Source organism: Pinus tabuliformis, chromosome 4_1 (assembly GCF_031772625.1).
Source record: "Pinus tabuliformis cultivar Carrire ecotype Pingquan chromosome 4_1, CPIR1, whole genome shotgun sequence".
Taxonomy (NCBI): Eukaryota; Viridiplantae; Streptophyta; class Pinopsida; order Pinales; family Pinaceae; genus Pinus; species Pinus tabuliformis.
The window spans coordinates 986,670,242-986,678,660 of NC_142303.1; the positions used below are offsets into that span (position 1 = coordinate 986,670,242).

Sequence of the window (8,419 nt, forward strand, 5' to 3'; positions counted from 1 at the left end):
GGCCTTTAGGATTTAGGGTTTCCTTTAGGGTTTAGGGTTTAGGATTATTTGTATTTTTTTTGTCTTCCTGAAATGACCTTATCGCGAGGGCTAATTTTTTTTTTTTTTTGAGCAATAGGGTAATAGGGCTAAATTTGACCCTTACCTTAAATGCTCTAATTTGGGCATTATAGGGCCTAATTTGATTAATCACTTTTTTGGGGTATGACTTTTAAGAGGAAAGATAAGTTAGAGTAGTTTGTAGGAAGTCAAAGAAAGAGGAGGACCGGTAGGGTGCGTAGCACGCTCGACTAATAAGGACCCTTTAGGGGGCTCGACTGATAAGGAGAGGAGAGGGGCTCACCATTCCGATGGTGAGGATCTGTTCATTTCATTCATTATATATGTAATTATGCATTCATTCGTTGCTCAATATTCCAAATTTGAAAGCTAGGCTACACATAGGTATATTGAAAGCCCCCTTACAACTAATAGTAAAACCAAACCAACATCTGATTTCAAGGCTAAAGTTTATATACGTTTCAGTACTTGACCTAATAAGTGACCAGTCTGTCTCCCTGTCTCCCTATAAGTACTTGATGAACCTAGTTCAGTAGGCAAGCACTCAACCCTTGACTTGAAGGGAGTTGGTTAAGGCTCTCGTAACTGGCTCTGCCCTTTCGGTGAGGCGGGTAAAGCCGCCAAAAGCCATGCATCTAGAGATAAGGACAGGGCAAGTGATAAGGAAAGGATACAGAATATATATCCCTGACAACGACTTATTTATACTACGACTTATACGGGCTCATGATTAATACAACTGACCTTACCATAAGACAGGCTTGATTTAGTGTGAGTGTGAGTGTCTGGTAATATAAGATATAATGGGGAAAAGATCGATACTCTTATGTTCTTCTAGTCATAAGGAAGGATGGCTCACCTGACTTAGGAAGGTGAGGAAAGCTATCCACAATTTGAGATCTCTTCTTCCCTGGGGGTGAAGGATAGGCACCCACCCTACTCCTTTATCTCTGCTAGCTCAGAAGCATTAGAATTGTAGGCCCATTAGGTCCATCCAGAACAACTGCTAAACATCACCAGGAATTGGATTCTTTCCCTGGGATACTTTCTTATGGAAGGCAAGCAGCTCGAGGGAGGACTATTATAGCCTTTGTTTATATCCGGAAGTCAGCTTATGGACAGTCCCTTGACAGAGCATCCATCTACTTGAGCCCGGTTAAGTTCCAAGAGACCGCTTAAGTTTAGGCCCTTCGATTCGACTTTAGGACAGCCCACAGAATGAACGAGGAGCTACCCAGGCAGCCGACAGCACCTATACTTGGAGCTACCCGGTTTTACACTCATTTTACTTCAGGTACCCAACTAGATTAGTTTAGGTTGGGGACATATACTACTAATCTAGCTACTGTGCTTGTTGCTTCCTCTGCTTCTGGATCTATTATATAAGATGCTGCCTATGATGCTACTGGTGCTGGATATGCTGCTAGCTGTGCTTATGGGTATCGATCTTGATCTGCTGCTAGATATGCTGCTTATGCTGGTGCTTAAACTACTGATGCTGCTGCTGTTGCCCGTTGTAACAGAAACATACTGGTCATTCTTTCATATGTAATTATGCATCATTCATCAAGTGACTCGTTCTATAGGTTGCCTTCACCAGAGCAGGTAAACCTATGATACAACGACCTATAGGTAAGCCTATAGGCAAGCTTTTTCGTGTTCGTGTAGGCAAGCCCCTACAGAAAGTAAAAGGAAATCTATCCGGACACACCCCCATACGAACCTATATGATAGTATTGACCTATATTACTGATGGTGAGTAAGCCTTTAGATCTCCCTACCAGAGATGAAGAGTGACTGGAAGGAAGGTGGATATTCACTCCTAACCTAATCGATCTATTCATCTCATCTGAGCGTACGTAAGCGAAGCTATGCATTGAACATTGTACGAAGGCAGATCTAATTTCTATTTCATTCCTTTCATTTGATATTATGGGAAAATCATTTCTATTCCTTGCCCCTCCTATTTCTTCTCTGGCGGCTTCGCACCTTCTTTTATTTATCTATGAAATTATGGTAATTTATATAATTCCTTGCACTAGGAAGCGCAAGCCCCTCCGGGTCCTTGCCCCTCCTATTTCTTCTCTGGCGGCTTCGCACCTTCATTTTACTTATTGGGTGGGGGGGCAAGCCGTGACCGATCAGTGATTCTTGCCGTTACCGATCAAGAGATCTATGGTTGGTTGTCGTGACTGAAGAAAGGATGTATCTATCCAACATTGGTCGATCGAATACAAGGACGAAACTCCACTCCCACCAACTCCATAACCATCTATTAGATACGTGATACGAGGGTCATTATCCTTGATGAGTGCTTGTCACGGCAAGAAGGCGCATACCTCGGGAGGGGCATACTGAATGGCTGCCATAGTAACAAAGAAGGCTGAACGGCATACAGGCTTGTACTGATCTCGAGTGCCATACAGATGGAAGGCTCGCTCGTGACCAGATGGCAAGAACAACCGAGACAGAGAAGGCTGAACGGCATAATGGCTCGAGTGCTTGATCGAGTGCTTGAAAGCTGAACGGCATACAGACTTTAGGGGTTGGTTATGGTTCCCGTCCCACCTACCTTGCTTGATATGGTTATATGAAACTCAAGCTGGGGTAGGTGAGTTAAGGTAATAAAATAATGAAACACCCCCAAATGCCCCGTGAAGCACTTCGTGTCAAGCTTGTATCGGCATGCTCTGTTTACTATATTATGGATCGATAGAATCTCTCTTTTTCACCCCACCCATCCAGCCTTATGAATAGCATAACCTATACCATATAAGTGCAACCATCCTATAGACCATAAGACAATCTGGATGCGGTTATAGTTAGCCGAGGTCTTATCCATCAAAGGACCTTACAGACCTAGGCTGAGGAATAATACTGTGCGAACCAAACTTTAGGACTGGATAAGCTGCTGCTGTTGGATTGACTGCTGGATCAACAGAATCTGGATATGGATCATCAATAGAAACTGGGTCTTGATCTCGACAAACAACAGGTGCACAATATGGCAAACCTACAGGCTAAGCTAGAACAGTTACAGGAGCGTTTAGCCCTTGATAGCATCGGGGAAGGAGCGAAAACTGTACCTACAGGAGTAAGAACTGGAGCAGCACCGCATTGCTTGTTTCCCATGACGTGTCTGGGCACGCTCGTGGAACCGGCCACCGACCGCCTCCGACCGTGTTAAGTGGTAAGTCACACCACCACACCACCTTAACTTCACACAGGGCGTTTTTACCTGCCCCAATAGAATTCCCCTTTCGAGGGCTCATTCCACCCTTCCATTTGATGATCCCAGCCCTATAAACCTCCATCCCTGTGCCTGGGAGATGAGCTCCTACCGACAGCCAGCGTGTCGTCGTAGAATCCTGCCTTTCAAAGCATCCAAATCCTTTCGGAAAGTCAATTAGGCAAGAGATGCATGACAAGCAAGAATGTCGAGATAGGGAAACAAGCAAACTGAACTACTATTTAAGAAAGATATCAATTCCACTATGAAATACAAGCATTGAGCAGTCAATTTCACTATCATGTAAGTTATATGATAGCTAAATTATGAGGTTCTAAATAAGCAAGTGATAATTATCATGTTAGTGAAACAATAGCCAGAACATGTAATAAAGCACGAGTGAGTCTAACGAGAATAATAGCAACTAGACTAGTGAAATCACTAGTGAGTAGTGAGGGTAAGGTCTTAACTGAGTAAGGTCTTAAAAACCAGGCCACTTCGCTGGGCAATCTAAGGACCTCCCTGGACCTTCCCACAACACCACCACTTATTCCACTGATCGGTTTAGGGTCGATCTCCTGTCGTTGTTAATATGGAAACTCGACTCGTTAATAATTCTCTAATCTCGATTTGGTTCATTGTAATCTAGTTTATCACCGCCAAATTGACCGAAGGGAATCCTATGTCGGTGAATCGACATCCTATGTCGGCGAATCGCACAATGGGCCTAAGGGTACTATCCCCCCCTTTCTCTCTGTCCAGATAGTGCCTATGAAGCCCCTTCCCTCCTGGATGCCGCCACCCTCCGACTATAGAGGTTATTATTGGTCGTTTGGAGGTCCGTTAGGGGAACTCCTCGTATATTTAAGCAAGGCTCTCTAGTCGTAGGTTCCATCAGTCGTGTATCCTATCAGTCGGGTCACAGTATACCACCAATTTCTCCCGGTGAGAAACGCTACCCGCCCGGGAGATATCCTCCTGTCCTATCTCCGAGTTTCCTCTTTGATGCGCATTCGGTACAGGATTGTTACTTACGTGCATGTGCCATCACATTTTCGACAGTTAGGGAAATAAGTAGTGTAGCCCGAAAGAGCTGGTAACTACAGACAGGGGATAGGGGAGCTGGGTAAATTCCAACAGGGACTGGAATTACGGGCTATGCCTCTCGAAATGGGAGGGATGCTATCTTTGCTCCAACCTTTTCTGCCTCTGTGGGATCTACTGATATTGGCTTTCGAACTGTTTATCTGAGGTTGGGTTGGCCTTTAGGATTTAGGGTTTCCTTTAGGGTTTAGGGTTTAGGATTATTTGTATTTTTTTTGTCTTCCTGAAATGACCTTATCGCGAGGGCTAATTTTTTTTTTTTTTTGAGCAATAGGGTAATAGGGCTAAATTTGACCCTTACCTTAAATGCTCTAATTTGGGCATTATAGGGCCTAATTTGATTAATCACTTTTTTGGGGTATGACTTTTTTCTACTTTGATCCAACATCTTGAGTCAGCAGTACGAGTTCAAGCTTATCATCTGGGTATGCCAAAAGCTGCAAAAGGGGGTAAGCAAGTTACTAGGAAACCTTATGCTATTGGGGCTAGCTTAGTTAAACTATTAGTTGAGCGAGAATTAATTACTCTTGACACCACATTTAACTATACGGAGACTGGTAAGGGCCAAAAAGGATGCTTTGCCATGTGTAACTTTGATCTCACTATTCTTCCAATAAAATTCAATCTGCCCATGGTTTGCGAGCCATTGCTTTGGAAATCAAAGGTAGCTAACCCATTAACATTAGAAGACATTGAAGGTGGGTACTTAAGTGGACTCACAGGAGCCATTTATAATCGATTTCGTGTCTTTACTTCTAAGAGCACAACCCATTTCTATATTAAATTGCATTATCCACAGCAGATGTGCGATGTATTAAATACAATGCAGTCACAGCGATTTAAAGTAAATAGTCATGTATTGAATTTTATTCGGAGCAATCGTGAGACCTTAGAAGAAGCGGGTCTTCTTATGAGGAGAGATCTAGCGAAGGTTAATCTACAAGAGGCTTCTAATCTATTGAGATATACCTATTATAACAATTTCGAGGGTATTAAGGAAGTTAGAAGCTTTGATAGTCTTATGATTGAATTCGTAAAGCGGGTGCAGCGAGCTCGCTATGAGGGGTTTGTATTGAGTCTTGCTCATGCTTACGATGGCTATCGATTTCATTTTCCTGCTTTCATGGACTTCCGCGGTAGAATCTACCGTGCCGGTGTATTGCATTTTCACGAGAGAGATATAGCTCGAAGTTTGGTGGTATTTGCATCAGAAGAGGAGGCTTCTCTCAGAACGCTAGTATCCAGTGCTTCAGAAGAGGAGGCTTCTCTCAGAACGCTAGTATCCAGTGCTGCTGCCTTCAAATATCAAAAGTTCATATCTATAGACCAATCTATTAGCTGGTTTAACCAGCACCTACTGGAGATAGGGATATGGTACCTGAACCACAACAACCCGGCTTTGTCATAGTTGAGGGATAGGCATTGAACCAGTCCCAGCTGAGGAGCTAGCTTGTTTGCCAGTTTATAGTTACAGCATCCGAACCAGACCCATTTCTTAGAGTGTCATATCCATATTTCGATCCAAAGCCAGCACTTGTTGATTCATAAGTCAATATCAAGTGTCAAGGCTACCTCTAGCATGTCCCTTCCTATTCTAGATCGATATCGAGATCTGGTTGTTGATGACCTTGACTCAGTTGACCTAGATCCGGTACCATAAGAAAAGACAGATCCTGAACCTATAGTAGATCTCGCAGCAGAGACGGGAAAGGCTAAGTCTGTAGTATAAGCAGCGGCAAAGGCACCCCTGTATTCGGTGGTTTGAGAGCCACATAGCTATCAGCATCTCTTGAACAAGTAGTAGCAGATCCATATCGAGATTCAGATGCACCAGTACCAAAGTAAGCATCCGAGTAGTAACCAGCGATGGGGAATACGGCAGGAGTTGGAGTTGACCCGTAACCTGACCTCTAAACACCAACATGATGAGCAAAGGCGTGGGCAATGACGGAGGCACCGGTCGAGGAACCAGATTCATAGTCACCTTGCTACGCGTACCTTCCAGTTCGAGATCGAGATCTTGCTGTTCCACCATTTGCAATAGGAGGATGATGAAGCGATAGGGACCAACTAGCTTGATATATGGGTATATTATATATGGATATATGGTTCCACTGATAGCCAACTCGTTGAAGAAGCAGCGTATCCGGGTCGCAGAGAAAGATAGAGAGGGGGTTACAGATTGATAGCTAAAAGCAGGTTACCAAGTTCCAAGAGCAGGGTCATTAGTCTCTATAGCCGCAGTTCGAGATCTCTATAAAGAAGAAGTATATGGTCGGTGCTCCTCTTGGTTCACTAAGGTAGCAGTAGAGAAAGGAAACAGAACCACCCCTTCCATGGTTGCATTGAAACCTTTTGAGAGAGTCGTTGGCTGTGGTGCCAAGTATCAGACCATAACAAATCCCCACAACACTATCTTTGATGTCAAAAGACTCATTGGAAGGAGACTCAACGATCCCTGTGTGCAGAGTGACATGAAACTATGGCCTTTGTCATCTATGGAGACAAAGGTAAGCCTTTTATCCAAGTCCATTACAAAGGGAAAAGGAAGGAGTTTTCAGTAAAGGAGATATCTTCCATGGTTTTATTAAAGATGAAGATGATAGCTGAAGCTTACCTCAAATTTGATGTCAAGAATGTTGTCATCACAATTCCTGCCTATTTTAGCGATTATCAAAGGAAGGCTACTAAATATGTTGTCATCATTGCGGGCCTCATGATCAAGAAAATGATTAACGAACCCATAGTTGCACCTATAGCTTATGGGTTTTGTACCGACTGCAAAGAAAAAAAAACAATCCTAATTTTTGACCTAGGTGGAGGTACCTTTGATGTCTATGTTCTTACTGTTGAGAATGGTGAATTTGACATGAAGCTTGTTGGAGGGGACATACATTTTGGAGGGGGAGGATTTGTATAACATGATCATCTATTATTGTGTCCAACAGTTCAAGAGAAGAAACAAAAAGGACTTGAGCACAAATGCAAAATCCCTTATGAGACTCCGCTCAGAATGCGAGAGAGAAAAAAAAGTCTATCTTCTGTTGTAGAAACTGTAATTGATAGGAGACTTTGGTCATATTTGTACTTGTTCCCTTGCAGGGAAACTTTGAAACATGCATATATTTATATGAAAGGCTTTGTAATAAGGACACTATGAATGGAACTGCTTCATTGAAAAACCTTCAAGATTGCCAGCATGCAATGATAGGGAGAAAGTGAAGGACACTGTGTCTGCAAGTCCCCTCAAAACTGGAAACTAATTAGGGCATTGCATATGAAATCATGCACAAGTACAAAGTGCCCAAATAGGTGTCGACAATATTTTATTTGCATAATTTATCACTTACTTCCAGTGTTCTCCCACTTCTGGAGAACTCCAACAGAGAATCCAAGTAGTTTGGTTAGTGACTTCAGCAATGTGCAAGCTCTGGGCGACTAGAGATGAGAGGATTACTAGTGAAGATTTTATGCAGGAGCCATTTCAAAACTTTGTTGCATCGATTGAAATTAACATTCGAATAATTTTTCCATGCTTTTCCATTTGAGAGGTATGATGTTGGAGCCACACAGGTAGAGACGTTGCTCAAATAAATCCATTTTAGATGCTTGCAATGCTAACAATATTGTAGAATTGGATTTGATAATTTGTTCTACCATGCTAAGGTAGATTCGTCCTTGAACTTTTGTTAGGTTTGACTACAAGAACTTGGCAATCCAAATTCTCAATGCAATAGTTTGAGATATCAGAATCTAGTTAATATATGCTACCAAAAGGGTGCAAAGACAACTATAACTACTTGCATATATCTTTCTTCCCAAGGAATATTTCCTCCTTTGTTCTATACTTCATCTACATTTCTATCAATGTGCCTTTGCACCCTTTTGGTGTAAATGCTAGTTATATTATAATGAAAATTCAATAATGATCATAATTTCTTACGACTTTTATTGCTACAAGAAAAGTAATATTAGATAATAGTTAACCGGTTTTGTTTTTTAGTTTGGTAATAGATAATTTGCATG

The 8,419-nt window shown here is 42.4% G+C and overlaps 1 pseudogene; it reads left to right on the forward strand.

The window, feature by feature from the left end:
• Nucleotides 1-7,313, forward strand: part of LOC149179440 (heat shock 70 kDa protein 1-like) — a 71,094-nt pseudogene extending 63,781 nt beyond the window's left edge.
• The last annotated feature ends 1,106 nt before the right edge of the window (nucleotides 7,314-8,419 follow it).